Genomic DNA, 23,790 nt, shown 5'->3' with positions numbered 1-23,790 from the left:
CAGTGAACACTACTGCAGAGATCACACTCTTAAGTAAACAGCTTATTTAATGATTTTTAAATTCTTGTAATTTAAGTGATTTCTAAGACACTTATTTTACCTGATAATGAATAGCACTTTAAAAGTCTCCTTAAATAACTTCTGGGTAAGGCTTTTAGTGTAAAATGCAATTTGACTTCAGGGAAATTAAATTCAGAGTACCAGAAGAGTATATAGAATACAATATGAGAACTCTGAATAATATATGAGAAGGATAAGCTTCTCATATATAATGATAACAACAACATAATAAACTAAACTCAATAAAATATAACAATTAACTAAATCCTATTATTTGTGTATATAAATAGAATCAGCACTTGTTAGACAAGCAATTACTTCTTCTACTTGAAACTGATTAATTCCTCTTTTGAAACTGAATATAGTTCAGAAGAGATGAAATAAAGTGCTTAAAGGATTTTAAAAATAAACTACAGAATATTTTTTTTAGAGTAATGAAAAGATACACTGCAGGGGAACCTCAACTAAATGGGCAACAAGGAACTGCTGGTGTAAAAGTAGATGTGGGAAAAAAAATAAAAAGAAAAATCTCATTTAAGAAATGTTCAAGTTATAACATTAAATTCTACAATGGGAATAAAATACTGCACTGTTAATGAATGGAAGGAAAATCAATAAACCAGAAAAAGACAGAGGTTTACATGGTAAGATGAAGATTTATCATCCATTAGATAACACCATTTTAAGTTGCAAACACATGAAATTTGGGTTAAAAAGTGTTAGAACAAAACTTTGCATGACAGCCAGTGCTGTCTTCTACAGTCCCTGTGGCCTGGACCCACCCCCAGGCTACAACTGCCTAGTGGTCATGATTTCTCTGAACTCCCTACCTGTTTAGCAACTAACTGTGGAACAGGAGAGCTCTGGACTAAATCTGCATAGGACTTACAACCTAGCTGATTTCTCTGGCTTGAGGATTATAATAATTTTATTCCTGTTGTTATTGTATGTTATGAGTATGGTTATAGTGCTCCCATTTTCTCACACAGGGGATATTGTAGAAAATGGGGACTGAGTAGATTGTGAGGTGAGATTTCTGGAGGGGTGGGCTGGGAGTAAAATTGCAGTATTGCCAGAATTTCTGGCCTGGCCTTAGTGCATCTCCATATCAATTGGTAATTACAAGGGGGAGGGAGAGCACATTTGGATGGGAGAATTTGGGTGGGGTCCCTTTTTGCAGCTGGGTCACAAAAGACATGGGGGAGCAGAAGTGGAGACTGCTGTAAGCAATAAATGGTTTTCTCTCACTTTATTTCTCCCTTTGACAGATTTTGGTTTCAAAGGTATTTTGCCCCAAGCTGGAAAATATTTTCTCCACAGAGTTGCGTTTGATAGCCCCCATCCATGTTAACATGGAGATGCTCTCTGATAAAGGTAGCTTATATTAGATATATATTTTAAAATTAAGTCTGAAAGAGAAAGAAAAAATTGCCACAAATCTTTGGTATCTTAAAATCCAATTTAAAATTTCTCTGCTTACAGATTTTCCTAACACATGATAAGTATTCCTTCCTTGTTTTTTTTTCTTCATTTATTACTTTTAAATAAATTACGGAATGCCCTTAAACATGTCCTGAAAGTCGGACATCTCTTCCATTTTGTTTTTTGCCCTTGCTCTTGCTCTTACTTTTAAAGACCAGAAGTATGTTTGTCTTAATTCCATAGACAATGTTTTCTCTCTGTAAGGAAATCTTAAAATTCAAGACCTTAGACCTGTTTTTTTGAGTTTTTTTTTATTAAGGTTTGATTGATATACACCCTTATGAAGGCTTCACAAGAAAAACAATGTGGTTACTACATTCACCCTTATTATCAAGTCCCGCCCCATATCCCACTGCAGTCACTGTCCATCAGTGTAGTAAGATGCCACAGAGTCCTTACTTATTTTCTCAGTGCTACACTGTTAGACCTGGTTTTTTATTAGGATTTAACAAGACAATAGTGGAGAGTTTTTGTGAGTTTTTTTTGCTTATCTTAAGATTGTTAGCTGTAAGGACAGAGAAAAATCCCTCAGAATTTAATGAAATGCATATACTGAGAAAGGGGCATGAGGGAAAATATATTTAATATTTATCATAGTTTATTGCTTGGCTTATCTTCAAAAAGTTGAGTAAAATATCTCCAAAATTTAAGATTTTTTTTTTATTGGATAATGCAATAAGTAATGTATTATGCTTTATTAACTAAATATATTTTAATGGGGCTAAAATGAGCAAAAACTAGAGAATAAGGTTAATTCATAAAATTGATCATAGAAAAATAAAAATATAGAAGCATGGCGTAAATAATTCAGTTAATATCCTTAATAGTGGTATCTAAGAAATACCAGGAGTTTTTTGATTGTTGTTTTTTCTGAGCTTTGATCTATCACATCAAATTTTATTTCTTTTTATGTCTTTTTGCAAATGCCTTTACTGCATGGCAAAAAGGTATTTAATATCTTTTTCTATAAAACATAATATATAACACATTATGAGAAACATGGCTATAAAATTGTATTAAACCAAATAAATTATAGTATTTGATATTCTTCCCTTGCAGTCAAAAAGTCAAAAACTCAGCCCAGAAATTTTCAAGGTATTTTATTAGTTTTTATGTCCTGAGTGAAGAGTTCCAAGGTTACTGTATTGATTGGAATTGATAAGGGCTGTTATTGTCAGTAGTTAGACTATCACAGGTTTTCCCCTCTGCAGATATGAAAGGAATCATCTATAAAAGTTATTGGAAAATAAGGAAGTCACTGTAAGCAGTATAGAATATTCTTAGTCTTTCTCAGATATACTGCATTTTTCTATAGTACAATATATACCACTTAAAATTTATATCATCTTTGCTGATTTTATTTAGGTAGTTTGTGGGTATATGAAACAGTAACATGATTCCAGATTATACAAAAAAGAACCGTTCCATTATTTAAATGTCATTTTCACCCATTCTCTCTTGAAAAGAAAAAGATCTCCTTAGTTGTTGTTTTATCCTTTCAGTATTTGCTCTTACATGCACAAAATATGTTTTTTGGAATTCTCTTTTTTACATAAAGAATGTTACACTGAAGATAATCTTTTATATTTCACTTTTTTTACTGAGAAGTACATTCTGGAAATCACTCCACTTTACTTCATAAGGATATTATTATTTTTTATGACTGCATACTGCTCTCTTACATGGCTGTGCTATGATTTATTCAACTACCCTTCTATGTAAGGGCATATTAGTTATTTTCAATATTGTAACTACAATCAATACTATAATGAATAAGCCTGGACATATTTATTTTTTCACGTTGGATGTGCATATCAGGGTAAATTCCTTTAAAGATTACTGGGACAGAGTAAATACCAAAAAAAAAGAGAAAGAAATTTAGTAAGATACTGTCAAATTCCCCTCATAATGTTTGTACTAATCTGCATATCTAATAGTAGTGTATTACAATGCATATCCCCAGATGTTTGCTGAGAGCTTTTTGTTTGTACATGTCAAATTTGCCAATCTGACAGGTGAGAAATGTTATCTGAGTTAGTTTTGATTTACATTTATTGTAAGTGAGATTGAACATCTTTTTCATATGTTACAGGTCATTTTTATTATATTTTGTAGCTGGCCTCCATTTCTTTTACATATTTTTGTGAGTTTTGTTCTTTTTTAGAAACCTTTTTTTGGATGATTTAAGAACATTAAGAATTGTTTATGTATTAGGAATGTTAGCTTTATTGTGTGATATTTCTTTCTCATGTGTTCTCAAAGTTTTTCAAGTATTTTAAGTTTTCCTACTGACATATATTCAAATTGAGATTTTTGATGTACAATTCATTAATGTTAATATGGTATAGATTTGTGTGTAACCACTACCATAATACACAACACTTCCATCAGTCCCAGATGTCCCCTGTGCTTTTCCTTTGCAGTCACAGCCTCTCCCATTTCTAACCCTGGCAACTACTAATGTGTGCTTCCTATAGTTTTGTCTTTCTGAGAATGTCATATAAATGAACTCACATAGTTTGTAATAATTTGAAACCGACTTCTATCAGTATAATATTTTTAAGGTTTATTTCTTGTCATTGAAGATAAATCTGTTATTTCTAGGTTTTGGTGATTATGAATAGAGCTGCTATATACACTTGTGTACAAGAGTTTGTGTTAATACAAGTTTTCATTTTTCTAGGGCAAATACATAGGAGTAGAATTTGTGGGAAATATAATTAGTATAAGTTTAACTATAATAAGAAACTGCCACACCATTGTCCAAAGTAGCTGGATCATTTTGCATACCTATCTCCAATGTACGCAAGATCCAGTAGCTTTGCATTCTTACTCACACTTGGTATTATTATTAGTATGCACTTTAACCATTCTAACAGGTACGGAATAGTATCCCATTTATGGTTTTAATTTGTGTTCCCTTAAAAGCTAAGGATCATATGCTTAATTGCTTAATTAATATGCTTAATTGATTTCTGTATATACTATTTGATGGAGTATTTCAATTCCTTGATCTCTTTTTTTAATTGGGTAATTCATTTATTACTATTGAGTTTTGAGAATTCTTTATATATTCTAGATAAGTCTTTTTCCTGATGCTATCTGCCAATATTCCCTCCTAGATTGCAACTTGTTTTTTTCATTCTCTTAGTATCTATTTTCTTTAACCTTTCTTCATTAGATTTTTGGCATATATTTTATTTTTATTAAGCAAATTTATCAATTTTTTGTTTTATGCATCTATTTTACTCATAGTTAGAAAGCACTTCCATACACTCAGTATAAGGAAGAATTCATCTATGTTTTCTTCTAAAACTTGTATGTTTTATATTTTTCTACTTAAAGCACTGAGCCTTTTAATGTTTTTCCTTACATAATGGCATGAAATTTGCATCTAATTTTACCTTTTGTCAAATGGCTAACTAGTTATCCCGATCACAGTTATTAAAAAGCCTATCGCTTCTTAAAAGATTTCAGATGCCACCCTCATAACATAAGTTTCATATTTTTTAGTGAAATTCTGGGCTTGTATTTCCCTGGTTTGCATATCTATTCATGTATTAGAACTATGTTGTTTTAAATATGAAGGGTCTATATTTTAATCTTTTGCATCTTAATTCTCCTTCAAAGATTCTCTTTTACAAAATTGCTTTTATGTCTATTTTTGAATATTTATTTTTCCATGTATATTTTAGTGTCAATTCGTCTATTCTATAAACAAGCTTTTTGTTTCTCCAGTTATTAGTGTATTTCTGTTTTCTTGCATGTCTTCCAATTTTTGTTTTATAAAGATTACTGTTGCTATTTGATGCACAGATATTTATATTTTTTATATTTTAATTATGAATTCTAGCTTATAGGTATAAATGATGTCCTTATTTTTATGTTTAGTTTTACCTTTGTATTCTACTTTGATACCAGTGTAACTATACTTGCTTTATTATGGTTTCCATTTGCCTGGCATACATCCACCATTCTTCCATTTTTTAGCTTTTTGGGAAACTGTGTAAGTGTGGTTCTTTAAGACACCTAAGTGCTTCTTGGCTTACAAACCAAACAAGATATTTTTGGTAGGTGAGTTAGACCTGTTTATATTTATCAATAAGTGACACATTTATTTCAATTGTGACATTATTTTGATATAATTATTTTATGTATTTTGTTATATTTGCTATTTATTTATCTACATAATATTTTTCTTTGCTTTTTTTATTAATTAAATTTGTTTTGGTATTTAGGCAGTTTTGTACTTTTGCTCTTTTGGTTACCTTTGTATAAAAACATTATTAATGTTATTTCTATATGTTCTTATTTAACCTTGTACTAACTTCTTTATTGGTTTATAATGGAATATTTAAATATTATCGTCATTTCCAGTACAATCAATAAGCATATGTTAATTCTATTTTCCCCTATTTCCTTCTATTTTTTGTCACAGTATATGGTCAGACATATAGCACATGATATACATCATAACATATTTTATCCCATCCTCATCTGTACATTTGTTTTAGTCTTCGATCTAGAATTCAAATAGTAGTGGCCTGCTGCCACTACTTTCATTGCAATTGCCCCTGTTGTCTCTTGGATGGATTAAGTTCATCTTCTAATGGATTCCTCAGGAAGGGCTCCTGGATGAACAATTCCCTGAGCTCTTGCATAGTTGATTCATTCAGGTAACCTTAATGAAAACAAGTTGGTTGTTTATAAAATTCTGGGTTCACAATGATTATTTCTTGAATTTTTTGCAAATATTGGTCTCCTCTAATTTTCCTCACTCTACATTTATACATGTGATGGAGCATTGCCAATAGCTTGGGAAGCTGTGTTTATTTTGCCACTTATGGACAAGCTGAACTGAGGATATTCTCTGTCTTCTGTTTTTACCTAAGAACATAGATATTTACAGTTTTATTTGTTGTTCTCATTTTTCTTATTTTTTTTTTAGGAGGGATGGTGGAGAGGACAAGTTGCAAGGTTTATCTTCACACCACCACTATTATCTTAATCATATGCAACTACTATAGTAAAACAGAAAAGCCATATTGTTTTACTACTAAATAGGGACATAAATATATAATTCCTAGGTCATTATCAAATGGGCAAAGTATTTTGTATTGTGGCTTGTTGGAGACAGTGATACCACTGCTTTCTTCTTAGTGCTTATATAACAATAGGGCAATGCATCCCATGTATGTGAGTTTAACAAATGCTCATTGATTGAATAAATCCTAGGTGTTGCTGCATTATTAGTCAAAGGCATAATCCTAGGTTTTATTCATGCAAAATCAATCCAGAGCACCGCAAATGATGCTTGGAAAATGTTCTGTCTTTTTCTTGGCTATGTAATCTTAGATATTTGCCAAAAGCCTGACCATCAATGAGAAAAGTGAATCATGGAAGTCCAATGGCTGATTTTGTTCCCAGTTTGTTCTATATTAGGGTCTTTTATACAACTGTGCATAAGCTTTCATTATCCACCTAATTGCTTTGAGGCAGCTTCCCTCAGGATGGACCATTACCAATACCAAATTTCTGCAAGCAGTGGAAGAACCAGTGAGCAATTAAGGCAGAAAAGCAACAAATATCTATTATTTTGCTCTTTCAAAGCTTTGCTACTCAGTAAAGAATGATGTTCAGACAAGTAGCATTGGCATCACCCAAGAATTTATCCAAATCATAAGATTTCAGGTCCCTTCTCAAACCTACTGAATTAGAATCTGCATTGTACTCTTACCCCAGGTAATTAATATGCTCAGTAAGGTCTCAGAAGCCCTATTTCATAGGGACTGAAAAAAACCATCTTCTCATAAATGAGAAAAAGGAAATGAAAGGAACAAATCAGGGATGTTTACAACACAGTTGAATCTACTCACTGTATATTTAACTAACATCAAGTAAAATAGTGAAAGAGCCAAAGCATAACATATTCAGACACTATTTGCAGCCTAAAAGTTATGGCAGCTGAGAAAAGAACAAGTTTTTCTAAATCTAGGTATCTTTTTTCTAGCATCTAAATTATATATTTGCTTGAGACTTTTAGGGAATCTATAGAAAACATAAGATTTTCATTCTGGGCCTACAAATGGCAAGCTATATGAACTTGAAAATATTACCCTGTCTTTGAGTATCAATTTTCTTACATGTGAAATTAAGTTACTGGCTAACTCTTATTAGTTTGACTATAATGTAAACCTTGTTCTTTACCAAAAGAAAAAATACTGCCAACTCAGACCGTATTAGAAATGGGGAGGTTCTTCCTTTCTTTCTTCATTCCATCTTTCCATATCTAGGAAAAAAACTCCCAAGGGCAGTGAGCATCTCATTTATATTAAAATCTTCAGAACCAAGCATAATAATAGATCATGAAAAATGATATGGATTGATTACATTGACACCAGACAATCACTCATGTTGGAGAATTCCAGTATTTCTTGTTTAGTAGATATCTGATAACCTCTTTAAGTGATAACTTTTTTCCATGTACTAATTCAGTTCTTGATGTTTAGTAATGGTGTATAACAAGCTAAGAAGTAAAAAGTAATATACCACTCTAGCTTAGAACTATTCACACATAGCTCATTCCATTAATTTTTGTTTTCTTTTAAGAATGTTTCATTTTGTGCAGATGCATAAGTAATGTCTGCAATGAAAACGTTTTTTTTAAAGTTGTGAATTTGCTAAGTTATGCTACTTTCCTATAATTAGACATACATGCAAATAGAATTCCATTGCTAATTACTTTTTAAGGCTTAACTAATAAAAATAAACATTAGTAATAAAGCCACTAAATAAATGAAAATATAAATGTTTAAGATGCTAATTATTGACCTCTATCCAAATATTTACTAGTACAAGTTGTGTTTAGAATGCAGTCTCAGCTACATGAATCTTGGAGAAACCTGTAGCCACAATGAAGTGTTCTAGTGATATACACCAAGGAAGCAAACTATTTTAAACTTATAAGTACATGCATCTATATTGATATCTCAGGATAATCTTTAAAATGCCTAATTTCTTCTAATACTGACACAGATACTGAGACACAAAAATCTAGTATAATGAGCTGTAGCTTCCTTAGATGAAATAAACTAGAATTATTCTTACTGCTGTAGGCTTGAGCTCCATCTGCTTCTTAATACCTGAAGATGGGTAAAAACATGGGAGTACTTTTCTTTACCTGAAAAATATGAGATTTCATTTTTCAATATAAAAATAGGACATTCAGAACAAACCTTTCTAGAAAATTAGGTTCTATTATGTTTCTTATTAGGTAAATTTCTAAGTTTCTAAAAACACTGAAAAGAAGAAACTAGTAAAATACATTTTTCTTCAACTTTGCAATCCATACTAATGTCTCTAGTTGCAGCACTGAATTTTAGTAGACCAAAACAGACTTAGCTAGAAATGCTAATTAGGCAAAAAGAAGAAAAATCATATGCTTAAGTAATAATTAGAATGTATTATTATATAAGGAGAATCAGAGTTCAAAATGTTTTATATTTTAATTAACTTCTTAAATACTTGCATGCAAGCCCGAGCACACCTTGATTTTCAAAGACATACTGCATCAGTATTCTCTAAATATTACTGAGGAGAGGTTTAATAAGTTTATGAGTATTATAAGGCTGGAAGTAACAGTTAATTATGATTTCTCTCTTGCAACCTATTAATAATCTTCATGAAAATAAATTAGTCCTCTCCCATATGCATGTATTATCACCAAGCCCAGTGATTTACTGATTACAAGGACAGAACTAAAAGGATAAGAAGTGAAGCTCCCATTAGAGATTCAAAGCTCTCCTTACGTCACTCCCCATACCTTATTGCTGAATCCTATACTAAGTTAAAGAGGTACATTTTTATGGGATTTTCTTTTGTTTTATTTTATTCTCATTGGTATCTCAGTGCTCACAAATGGAGATAGTAACACTGCCAGGTTTAACAGTTATGTTTTAGTAACATTTTTTCTTTTTCTCTTTTTTATTCTATATTTGTAAATCATTACAGAAAACTCCTTATGACTTCAAGATTCAAAGTGCACTTCTTGCCCTCAGCTTTTAACCATAGCTGATGTATTATATATTATTTTTGACTGCTTTATTATTTCACTCTCTTCTGGCTAACTTAATGTGTGCATGTGTGCTGATATATTGTATAATATTTTTGACTGCTTTATTATTTCACTTTCTTCTGGCTAACTTAATGTGTGCATGTGTGTGCATGTATTTATGTGTTTATGCTTAAACAAAAAATAATCAAAAGATGAAGATAAAGATTCAGCTGCTCAAAACTACTGTCCATCTTAAGTTAGAAAGTCATGGACAAGTTTTCCATTTCCAAAAGTGACGTGGCATTCCCACAGAGATGTGAAGAAAGATATGCACATTTGAAAGGGTAATTAAGAGTCTGGATGTAGTTGGCACAAGATCATTCTAATGAAAGCCATGAGAAGAAAGCAGATGAGAGAAACAGGGCAGTATTTTGTAGTTGTTGTTGTTACTCTCTTTATTCAGAAACAATATGGATCATCTTGTGATGGTATATTGCAAACCAAGCTTTGATTCACTTGGTTATACATGGCTTGAAAGAAGGTCAGTGATTTTGTAACCTCTTGCTTCAAGGTTACTGGCATGACTGTAAGAGTTAAGTCTAGATATTCACTGAAAGGAGATTATGTATTAAAAGACCATGAAACTAAGTCTTGTAATAAGGGAAGCCTCCTTTTAAAAGGTGGAATAGAGCCTTGAATTTGTATGGCATACGATTTTCATTAAGTAAGCTCACAGGAAGACCCCTGGATCAGCTAGCTTACATTTCAATAGAAATATAATATCTGTAATAGAAAAGTAGATCCAAATGGTTGATAAAAATAATTTCATATATGTTGTTTTATAGTTATATTTTCACTTTAACCAATTTACCCCATATTATTTCCAAATTTTTAAAGCATAGTACCATTTGTTTATACACACACACACACACACACACACACACACACACACACACAGATTAAAGTACACATTGGTATTGGTTCTCCTTCCCAACAGTGATCACCTAATTCTTTGGGGACCTTGGAGAATGATGAGTTCAAGAGATGTGTCATTCTTTTCTAGACTTTCACATATATTTAAATAAAGTCTCAAATAGTGATATAACTCATTTATGTATGTAAGTTTTCTTTTTCTCTCTCCAGAAAATTAGGTTCTATTATTTTTCTTATTAGGTAATTTACCAAAAGGAGAGCTATTCTTGACATTTTTGTTACAAATCTAAAATGCTATCATCTTTATCCTGGGCATATACATATTCAAATGAATTGTTGGCAAACTAGATAAAGGAGAATAGAGAGATACAAGAGTGAGTGTACTCCATCCTTGAAACTGATTATAAGAATTTTTTAACCTGTAATAGCATTGCCCAACATTGCAGGTCATATTGACAGTGAAAGGAAGGAAAAGACTATGTTACAGCCTTTGCCATAAATATTCCTGTGCTGTGAGGATTTAACCCTCTTTTCTCTAGGAAAAAATATGTAGGGCAAATGATTTTGTGTTTACTAAGGGCCAGATAGCAACTAGGAAATATATTAGGTACTACCTCTAGTTTACAAATATTTTCTTTAATATACACAGAAACTCAATGAAGCAAGATATTTAATCCTCATTTTACTGTTGAAAAAGAAGTTCCAAAGAAATTTAAAAGTTTTCCCTATACTAAAAATAATCTCTTCAGTTCAAACACAGAAGACTTTATGAATGTAAATGTGTATACTATAAATTGTATACAGTTACAAATTGCAGTAAGAGTTACCGTAATTGGGCATTCCACATATTGTGTAGGTTGTCTTTATCAAATGAAGGTAGCATTTCTATAATCATTGCCTATCTTGAGAGATGTTCAATATTAATTACTGCCTACTACAACAAGTATTTATTTCACTGGACTGTCTTCAAGGAATCTTAGATGGTTAAATCCTTGCAGCAGAAGAGTATGATTTTGTACATAGAAAACCATATGGAATCCACTAAATTACAAATAATAAATGAGGTCACAAATTTTAAAGAATATAAGATCAAGACACAAAAGTCAATTGTATTTCTACACACTGTCAATGAAAAATTTAAAATGAAATTAATAATTTCATTTACAATAGCATCATAAAGGATCTATTACTTAGGAATAAACCTACCCACGAGTACAAGATTTTTACACTGAAAACTACAAAAGATCCTTCAAAGACATTAAAGACCTAAATAAATGGAAAGACACAATGTGTTTATCATGGATGGAATACTTAATGTTATTAAGATGACATACCCCCTAAACTGATTTATAGGTTCAGTACATTCTCTATCAGAATCCCAGCTTACTATTTTTGTAGAATTGACAAAGTGAGTTTCAAATTCACATGGAACTGGAAGGGACCCAGAATAGCCAAAATAATTTTGAAAAAGAACAAAATTGGATTATTCGTATTTCTCAATTTCAAAACTTAGCACAAAACCACAGTAATGAAGAATGCATAGTATTGATATAAGATAGCTATAGAGATAAATGAAATAGAATTGAGAATCTTATATATTTATGGGAATTTTATTAGAAGGTTGCCAAAATAATTTAATGAAAAAAGGATATTCTTTTCAACAAATGATGCTGGGACTAGTTATCACAGGCAAAGAATGAAGTTGAACCCCTACCTTATGCCATATACAGAATTACTCAAAATAGATCAAACACTTAAATATAAGAGCTAAAAGTACAAAATTCTTAGATTTATGTGCATAAACATTCCTGACCTTCGATTAAGCAATGGTTTCATAGATGTGGTAGCAAAGTGTTAACTAAAGAAAAAATTGATAAAATTCATCAAAAGTAAAATTTTTACACTTCAAAGTACCACCAAGAAAACAATTCCATTTATAATAGCATCATAAAGGTAACAAGTTAAAAAGACAACAGCCAAATGGGAGTAAAATTTGTAAATCATATATCTAATAAGCAACTTTTGTCCAAAAGATATTAAAAGTACTTTCAACTTAACAATAAAAGGATGAACACCTCAGGTAAAAAATGGGCAGAAGATACGGTAACAGACATTTCTCCAGAGAAGACAAACAGTTGACCAACAAATGTCTGAAAAGATACTCAACATTACTACTCACTATACAAACCACAATAAGATATGTAGTCACACTCACTAGGATGGTGATAATATTAGCAATAATAGTAATAGTAACAAGGCATAACAAGTGCTGCAGAGGACATGGAGCAATTGAGTCCCTCAAGCATTGCTGGTGGAAATGCAGGACAGTGTAGTTGATTTGCAAAACAGTTTGGTAGTTTCTCCAAGGGTTAAACATAGAATTGCCATATGACTTAGCAATTATACTGCTAGACTAATTACTCAAGAAAATGGAAAACATATGTCAACACAAAAATTGATAGGAACTGAGGTGATGAAGAGTTTTCAGGAATATTCTGTCTGTCACATTAGATATTAGTGAAGCATCTATTAAAAATGAGTAACAGTGTAGCATAGTTTTTAAAACCGTGAAATTTATAGTCAGGAAAAAGTAGGTGTGAAGCTTTCCTTCATTGTTTGCTTATTGCAAGTACTGTGTGGAAAAAAGCTTAAGAGATTACAGATGTGAAAATGCTACCTTTATAAAGCTATGGATGCTGACTGAGGAATAAAGTGAAGAGGAAATCTATTCTTTCCCTTCAGTGTGACTAGAAAAGTCCTCTTTGCCAATTTGGAGTGGAGAAAATAATCATTTTTCAAATAAAAGATATACAAAGTATAAATCTTAAGATTCATGAATTTCTATTCAAGGAAGCACATAAACAAAGGTAATCAATGAGGTGACAGCCTGGACTTTGAAATTTATAATGTCTACAACTGACAAGGGATTAGCATCAGGAATTTAGGAGAAACTTCTGCAAATCAAGTAATGAGACAGGAGAAATGATAGGAAATTAAGCAAAGAATGTGAATGCGATAAGGTAAACTAAAGTAGAAAATTCAGATTAAATAAAAACTTAACTAATAAATATACAGTACTAGAAACTCAGATTAATACAAAAATGAGATAACATTTTCAGATGATCTGAGTGGTAAAAATTAAAAGATACTAGCCTTGATAGCTATCTGGGAACTTTAGTGGCCCATAAAAGAAAGATAAATTGGCTCTATTCTAAAACAAAATAAAACTTAGAAAAAGTTGCAAAGCTTGATTAAATTAAGTAGCATGCATTAATATCCAAGAAATCCATTCATGGGCATTCACCCACAGAGAATCTCTCCTTGGTGTACAAGGGAACATGAATACGTTCATTTTCATGGCAGATATCAAGATACCCACATTTAGGGGAAATGATGAGCAGGATTTTATGGGTATACTCTACAGAATACTATGCAGGTGTTAAAAAAAGCATGCAGCAACTTAAACATGTAATGCTGAATACTTTTTTAACATTAGATGAGAAACCCTGCTTTTTGTTTGTTTTATTTGTTTTATCTTGCTCCTGTTTTCTCTTCCTCTTAACCCTAAAAAAAATGAAATCACTTTATTGTTAATTTGACTAGCATATTTTCTTTAATTTTGGTATCATTAACATACAATTACATGGACAACATAGTGGTTACTAGATCCCCCCCATTATCAAGACCCCACAGCATACCCCATTATAGTCACTGTCCATCAGTGTAATAAGATGCTATAGAATTACTTCTTGTCTTCTCTGTGCTATACTGCCTTCCCCATGCCTTCCCCTATATTATGTGTGCTAATTGTAATGCTCCTTTTTCCCCTTATCCCATCCCTTCCTACCTCCCTCCACAGTCCCTTTCCCTTTGGTAACTGATAGTCCATTCTTGGGTTCTGTGAGTCTGCTGCTGCTTTGTTCCTTCAGTTTTTCCTTTGTTCTTATACTCCACAGATGAGTGAAATCATTTGGTATTTCTCTTTCTCCCCTTGGCTTATTTCACAGAGCATAATACCCTCTAGCTCCATCCATGTTGTTGCAAATGGTAGGATTTGTTTTCTTCTTATGGCTGAATAATATTCCACTGTGTATATGTACCACTTCTTTATCCATACGTCTACTGATGGACACTTAAGTTGTTTCCATTTTTTGGCTATTGTAAATAGTGCTGTGATAAACATAGGGGTGCATCTGTCTCTTTCAAACTGGGATCCTGCATTCTTAGGGTAAATTCCTAGGAGTGGAATTCCTGGGTCAATGGTATTTTTATGTTTACTTTTTAGAGGAACCTCCATACTGCTTTCCACAATGGCTGAACTAGTTTATATTTCCAAGAGCAGTGTAGGAGGGTTCCCCTTTCTCTGAATCCTTACCAGCATTTGTTGTTCCTATTCTTTTTGATGTTGGCCATCCTAACTGGTGTGAGGTGATATCTCATTGTGGTTTTAACTTGCATTTGCCTGATGATTAGCAATGTGGAGCAACTTTTCATGTGCCTGTTGGCCATCTGAATTTATTCTCTGGGGAAGGGTCTGTTCAGATCTTTGCCCATTTTTAATAGGGTTATTTGCTTTTTAGGTGTTGAGGTGTGTGAGTTCTTTATATATTTTGGATATTATCCCTTGTTGGATATGTCATTTTCAAATATATTCTCTCATACTGTAGGATGCCTTTTTGTTCTGCTATTGGTGTCCTTTGCTGTACAGAAGCTTTTTAGCATGATTTAGTCCCATTTGTTCATGTTTTATTTTGTTTCCCTTGCCCAAGGAGATGCGTTCAGGAAAAAGTTGCTCATGTTTACATTTAAGAGATTTTTGCCCATGTTTCCTCCTTAGAGTTTTATGGTTTCATGAGTTACATTCAGGTCTTTGATCAATTTTGAGCTTACTTTTGTATATGGGTTTAGACAATAATCCAGTTTAATTCTTTTACATGTAGCTGTCCAGTTTTGTCAATACCAACTGTTGAAGAGGCTGTCATTTCCCCATTGTATATCCATGGCTCCTTTATCATATATTAATTGACCATATATGCTTGGGTTTATATCTGGGCTCTATATAGTCTATTCCATTGATCTATGGGTCTGCTCTTGTGCCAGTACCAAATTTTCTTGATTACTGTGGCATTGTAGTAGAGCTTGAAGTCGAGAGCATAATCCCCCCAGTTTTATTCTTCCTTTTTAGGATTGCTTTGGCTATTTGGGGTCTTTTGTGGTTCCATATGAATTTTAGAACTATTCGCTCTAGTTTGCTGAAGAATACTGTTATTTTGATAGGGATTGCATTGAATCTGCTGATTGGTTTAGGCAGGATGGTCATTTTGACAATTCTTCTTAACCATGAGCATGGGATGTGTTTCCATTTATTGGTATCTTCTTTAATTTCTCTCATGAGTGTCTTGTAGTTTTTGAGAATATAGGTCTTTCACTTCCTTGGTTAGGTGTGTTCCTAGTATTTTATTCTTTTTGATGTAATTGCGAATGTCATTGTTTTCCTGATTTACCTTTCTGCTAGTTCATCATTAGTGTATACAAATGCAACAGGTTTCTGTGTATTAATTTTGAATCCTGCAACTTTGCTGAATTCAGATATTAGATCTAGTAGTTTTGGAGTGGATTCCTTAAGGTTTTTTATGTACAATATCATGTCATCTGCAAACAGGGACAGTTTAACTTCTTCCTTGCCAAACTGGATGCTTTTTATTTCTTTGTGTTGTCTGATTGACATGGGTTGGACCTCCAGAACAAAGTTGAATAAAAATGGGGAAAGTGGGCATCCTTGTCTTGTTCCCAATCTTAAAGGAAAAGCTTTCTTGAGTAGCATATTTTTTATAACTTTTTATTGTCTTTGTCTTCATTTTTATAGTACCTTTTTTAAGACAAAATATAGCTAATTTTCATAAATTTTTCTGATTTTTAATTATTTAAATTAATTAAGGTTAAATGAGATTCATTAATGTCTTTTCATTTACAATTTCTATTTCACTTGCTTTCTTCTTCTATACTTTTCTAGCTTTCTCAATTATTCTCCTTTTCTGCATATTTTGAATTGACTTATTTCTTATTCCACTTTTCCTCTACTAGCTGAATACTGCATGTCCTATTTTTATCAAATGTGCTTTTACTAATTTTAATGTATATACAAATAGGTACAAAAATAATTACTATCACTTCCATCCTCTTGGAGAAGCAATAATCTTAAACATTTTTGTTGGCAGCATATTTAATCCCCTATGTTCATTCTTATCTTGTGTTGTTTATTTTATTTGTTTTTACTTAAACAATTCAACATAATTATTAGCTTTTTACTGCTGTTGATATTCAATCCATGTTTACCATTCTTATCATTTATTTTGTTTCTTAAAACTATTTCAGGAATAGAGGAGCCAAGACGGAGGCATTAGTAGAGCAGTGGAAATCTCCTCCCAAAACCATACATATTTTTGAAAATACAGCAAATACAACTATCCCTAAAAAAGAGACCAGAAGATACAGGACAGCAGCCAGGCTACATCTACACCTGTGAGAACCCAGCGCCTTGCAAAGGGGGTAAGATACAAGCCGCAACCTGGCAGGACCCAAGGGCACCCCTGACCCCAGCTCCTGGTGGGAGGAGAGGAGTCAGAGTGGGGAGGGAAAGGGAGACCAGGACTGCTGAACACCCAGCCCTAGCCATCTGCACTGGGAGCGCAGACATACAGTGCATGGTGTGCTGGATACTAGGGAAATGGAACAGTAAAACCTGCGAGCAGGTCCCTGCAGCTGGCACCCCTGGGACAAAGAAAAGTGAGTGCTTTTTGAAAGTCTTAAAAAGGGACAGGGAACCCACAGCTAGATGGAACTGTCCCAGAACACTCAGCCCAGCAGCTGGAAATCCTGGGGAACTCTGGGCACCCTAGCCACCTGTGCGGCAGCACAGCTCTGATTCCCCCAACAATGATAAACAGCATCCCGCCTGTTTCCCCTATGACACAGCTCCACCATAGTGGAGCAGCAGCCTGAGAGCGGCCATGCCCACAGCAACCGTGAAGCTTACCCCACAGAGGCTGGGCAAGAATCAGAGACCCCACCTGGGCACAGCTGCCCAGCACAAGCTGCTAGAGGTTGCCATTCTCCCAGGAGAGGAAGGCTACAAACTAGCAAGAAGGGACATTCTCCCAGCTGACACACATGCCAGCTCCCCACAACAACCCCTATCACCATGAAAAGGCAGAAGAATTTGATCCAGACCAAAATCACAGAGACAACCCCTGAGAAGGAGCTTGGAGAGATAGACCTTACCAAACCTCCTGGAAAAAAATTCAAAATAAAGGTCATAACCATGTTTATAGAGCTGCAGAGAAAAATGCAAGAGCTAAAGAACAAAGTAGGGAGGGAGACTACAGAAATAAAACAATCTCTGGAAGGATTTGAAAGTAGAATGGATGAGATGCAAGAGGCCATTGATGGAATAGAAGCCAGAGAACAGGAATGCATAGGAACTGATGCAGAGAGAGATAAAAGGATCTCTCGGAATGAAAGAATTTTAAGAGAAATGTGTGACCAATCCAAGAGGAACAATATTCACATTATAGTGGTACCAGAAGAAGAGAGAGAAAAAGGGATAGAAAGTGTCTTAGAAGAAATAATTGCTGAAAACTTCCCCAAACTGGGGGAGCAAATAGTTGCTCAGACTGCAGAAGAACACAGAACTCCCAACAGAAGGGACCCAAGGAGGACAACACCAAGACACATAATAATTAAAATGGCAAAGATCAAGGACAAGAACAGAGTTTTAAAGGCAGGTAGAGAGAGGAAAAAGGTCACCTACAAAGGAAAACCCATCAGGCTATCATCAGACTTCACAACAGAAATCTTACAGGCCAGAAGAGAATGGCATGATATATTTAATGCAAGAAACAGAAGGGTCTTGAACCAAGAATACTATATCCAGCATGATTAACATTTAAATATGAAGGAGGAATTAAACAATTCCCAAACAAACAAAATTTGAGGGAATTTGCCTCCCACAAACCAACTCTACAGGGTATTTTAGAGGGACTTTTCTAGATCAGAGCACACCTAAGGCTAAATAGATGTCACCAGAGAAAACAAAATCACAGCAAAGAAAGCAGACCAACCAAATACTAACTAAAGGCAAAAAATAAAATCAACTACCCACAAAAGCAGTCAAAGGAAACACAAAAGAGCACAGAACAAAACGCCCAACACATGAAGAATGGAGGAGGAGGAATAAGAAAAGAGAAATAAAGAATCATCAGACAGTGTTTATAGTAGCTCAATAAATGAGTTAAGTTAGACAGTAAGAGAGTAAAGAAACTAACCTTGAACCTAACCACGAATCTAAAGCCTGCAATGGCAATAAGTACATATCTTTCAATAGTCACCCTAAATGTAAATGAACTGAATGCACCAATCAAAAGACACAGAGTAATAGAATGGATAAAAAAGCAAGACCAATCTATATGCTGCTTACAAGAAACACCTCATACCCAAAGACATGCACAGACTAAAAGTCAAGGGATGGAAAAAGATATTTCATGCTAACAACAAGGAGAAAAAAAGCAGGTGTTGCAGTACTAGTATCAGACAAAATAGACTTCAAAACAAAGAAATCAAGAAGAGATAAACAAGGACATTACATAATGATAAAGGGCTCAGTCCAACAAGAGGGTATAACCATTATAAATATATATGCACCCAACAAAGGAGCACCAGCATATGTGAAACAAATACTAACAGAATTAAAGGAGGAAATGGAATGCAATGCACCCATGTTTGGAGACTCCAAGACACCACTCACTCCAAAGGATAGATCCACCAGACAGAAAAGAAGTAAAGACACTGAGGCACTGAAGAACACACTAGAACAGATGGACCTAATAGACATCTATAGAACTGTACATCCAAAAGCAGCTGGATACACATTATTCTCAAGTGCACATGAAACATTGCCCAGAATAGACCACATACTAGGCCACAAAAAGAGCCTCAGTAAATTCAAAAAGACTGGAATTCTACCAACCAACTTGTCAGACCACAAAGGTATTAAACTAGAAATAAATTGTACAAAAAAAGTAAAAAGGCTCCCAAACACATGGAGGCTTAACAACATGCTCCTAAATAATCAATGGATCAACGACCAAATTAAAATAGAGATCAAGCAATATATGGAAACAAAAAACAACAACACAAAGTCCCAACTTCTGTGGGACGCAGCGAAAGGAGTCTTATGAGGAAAGTATATAGCAATTCAGGCATATTTAAAGAAGGAAGAACAATCCCAAATGAATAGTCTAACATCACAATTATTGAAATTGGGAAAAAAAGAAGAAATGAGGCCTAAAATCAGCAGAAGGAGGGATATAATACAGAAGAGAGAAGAAATAAATAAAATTGAGAAGAATAAAGCAATAGAAAAAATCAATGAAACTAAGACATGGTTCTTTGAGAAAATAAACAAAACAGATTAGCCTCTAGCCAGACTTATTAAGAGAAAAAAAGAATCAACACACGTCAACAGAATCAGAAATGAGAAAGGAAACATCACAATGGACCCCACAGAAATACAAAGAATTATTAGAGACTACTATGAAAACCTATATGCTAACAAGCTGGAAAACCTAGAAGAAATGGAAAACTTCCTAGAAAAATACAACCTTCCAAGACTGACCAAGAAAGAAACAGAAAATCTAAATAAACCAATTATCAGCAAAGAAATTGAATCAGTAAACAAAAACTACCCAAGAGCAAAACCCCCGGTCCAGACGGATTTACTGTGGAATTTTATGAGACATACAGAGAAGATATAATACCCAATCTCCTTAAAGTTTTCCAAAAAACAGAAGAGGAGGGAATACTCCCAAACTCATTCTATGGAGCCAACATCACCCTAATACCAAAACCAGGCAAAGACTCCACCAAAAAATAAAAGTACAGACCAATATTCCTGATGAACATGGATGCAAAAATACTCAACAAAATATTAGCAAACCGAATTCAAAAATACATCAAAAGGATCATACAACATGACCAAGTGGGATTCATTCCAGGGATGCAAGGACGGTACAACATTTGAAAATCCATCAACATCATCCACCACATCAACAAAAAGAAAGACAAAAACCACATGATCATCTCCATAGATGCTGAAAACGCATTTGACAAAATTCAACATCCATTCATGATAAAAACTCTCAACAAAATGGGCATACAGGGCAAGTACCTCAACATAATAAAGGCCATATATGATAAACCCACAGTCAACATCGTACTGAACAGCGAGAAGCAAAAAGCTTTTCCTCTGAGATCAGGTACAAGACAGGGATGCTCACTCTCCCCACTGTTATTCAACATAGTACAGGAGGTCCTAGTCATGGCAATTAGACAAAACAAAGAAATATAAGGAATCTATATTGGTGAAGAAGAAGTTAAACTGTCACTATTTGCAGATGACATGATATTGTACATAAAAAACCCTAAAGACTCCTCTCCCGAACTACTAGAACTAATATCGGAATTCAGCAAAGTTGCAGGATACAAAATTAACACACAGAAATCTGTGGCTTTCCTATACACTAAAAATAAACTAATATAAAGAGAAATCAGGAAAACAATTCCATTCACAATAGCATCAAAAAGAATAAAATACCTAGGAATAAACCTAACCAAGGAAGTGAAAGACCTGTACCCTGAAAACTATAAGACACTCTTAAGAGAAATTAAAGAGGTCACTAACAAATGGAAACTCAGCCCATTCTCCTGGCTATGAAGAATTAATATCGTCAAAATGGCCATCGTGCTCAAAGCAATATACAGATTCATTCAATGCAATCCCTATCAAATTACCCACAACATTCTTCAACGAACTGGAACAAATAGTTCAAAAATTCATATGGAAACACCAAAGACTTCGAATAGCCAAAGCAATCCTGAGAAGGAAGAATAAAGTGGGGGGAGATCTCACTACCCAACTTCAAGCTCCACTACAAAGCCACAGTAATCAAGACAATTCAGTACTGGCAAAATAACAGAGCCACAGACCAGTGGAATAGAATAGAGACTCCAGACATTAACCCAAACATATATGGTCAATTAATATACGATAAAGGAACCATGGACATACAATGGGGAAATGACAGTCTCTTCAACAGATGGTGCTGGAAAAACTGGACAGCTACATGTAAGAGAATGAAACTGGATCACTGTCTAATCCCATACCCAAAAGTAAGACCTGAATGTAAGTCATAAAACCACAAAACTCTTAGAAAAAAACATAGCCAAAAATCTATTGGACATAAACATGAGCAACTTCTTCATGAACCTATCTCCCCAGGAAAGGGAAAAAAAAGCATAAATGAACAAGTGGGTCTATATCAAGCTGTAAAGCTTCTGTACAGCAAAGGACACCATCAGTAGAACAAAAAGGTACCCTACAGTATGGGAGAATATATTCATAAATGACAGATCCAATAAAGGGTTGACATCCAAAATATATAAAGAGCTCACACACCTCAACAAACGAAAAGCAAATAATCCAATTAAAAATGGGCAGAGTTGCTGAACAGACAGTTTTCCAAAGAAGAAATTCAGATGGCCAACAGACACATGAAAAGATGCTCCACATTGCTAGTCATCAGAGAAATGCAAATTAAAACCACAATGAGATATCACCTCACACCAGTAAGGATCACCACCATCCAAAAGACAAGCAACAAATGTTGGAGAGGTTGTGGAGAAAGGGGAACCCTCCTACACTGCTGGTGGGAATGTAAATTAGTTCAGACATTGTGGAAAGCAGTATGGAGGTTCCTCAAAAAGCTCAAAATAGAAATACCATTTGAACCAGGAATTCCACTTCTAAGAATTTACCCTAAGAATGCAGCAGCCCAGTTTGAAAAAGACAGATGCACCCCTATGTTTATCACAGCACTATTTACAATAGCCAAGAAATGGAAGCAACCTAAGTGTCCATCAGCTGATGAATGGATAAAGAAGATGTGGCACGTACACACAATGGAATATTTTTCAGCCATAAGAAGAAAACAAATCCTACCATTTGCAACAACATGGATGGAGCTACAAGGTATTTTGCTCAGTGAAATAAGCCAGGTAGAGAACCACAAGTACCAAATGATTTCACTCATATGTGGAGTATAAGAACAAAGGAAAACTGAAGGAACAAAACAGCAGCAGAATCACAGAACCCAAGAATGGACTAACAGGTACCAAAGGGAAAGGGACTGGGAAGGATGAGTGAGAAGGGAGGGATAAGGGTATAGAAAAAGAATGGGGGCATTATGATTACCATGTATAATGTGGGGTGGGAGCATGGGGAGGAATGTATAACAGAGAAGACAAGTAGTGAGTCTACAGCATCTTACTATGCTTATGGACAGTGACTGTAATGGGGTTCATGGGGGGCACTTGGTGAAGGGGGGAGCCTAGTAAACATAATGTTCTTCATGTAATTGTAGATTAATGATAACAAAATAAAATAAATAAAAAATAAATGAATAAACATTTTTGGAAAAAAAAACTTTCTGGAATCACTTTCCATTTTCCTTTTCTGAGGACATGTTGTAAAATTTTGTTTTTATTAGTTTTGGGTTTGTATTTTACTCTTGACTATAAATAACACTTGTCTATTTAAAGAATAAATTGAAAGTTATTTTCTCAGAGCAATTTGAAGCTATTTTTCCATTCTGTTCTCTTCACATATTTACTGTCAAGATATGTCCTGTGCATGAATCCCCATATGTTATCTTTTCTTTCTCCTTATGTAATCTCTTTGTTTAGACTTTTTTTAAGAACTAACTTTTTACAATTCATAGTCTGGAAATAAACAATATTGGTTCATATACATAGGATAAAGGACTGCTAACCAGAATATTCAAAGAATCCTTAAAACTTAATAAAAAAGATATATTAATGACCAATGTAAGTTGGAATTCAACTAAATGATTTTAACAGACATTTTGTAAAAGATATAAAGCTAGATATCAAGTGTATGAAAAGATGATCAACATCTTTAGTTATCAAAGGAATTCAAATTAAAATCATGTGAGTTACCACTATAAACACACTGTAACAAAAAAATAAAATGACTGATAGTATTGATTGCTGGTAAAGATGAGGAATAACAGGAACTTCATATATTTCTGGTGGGAATATACAATATTACAGGTCTTTGGAAAACAATTAGTTTCTTACCTATTTACATATACAACCAAGCAATTCTAACCAAGAGAATAAAAACATAA

This window comes from Manis javanica, chromosome 1 (genome assembly GCF_040802235.1).
Source record: "Manis javanica isolate MJ-LG chromosome 1, MJ_LKY, whole genome shotgun sequence".
NCBI lineage: Eukaryota > Metazoa > Chordata > Mammalia > Pholidota > Manidae > Manis > Manis javanica.
This window is presented reverse-complemented; position numbering follows the sequence as displayed.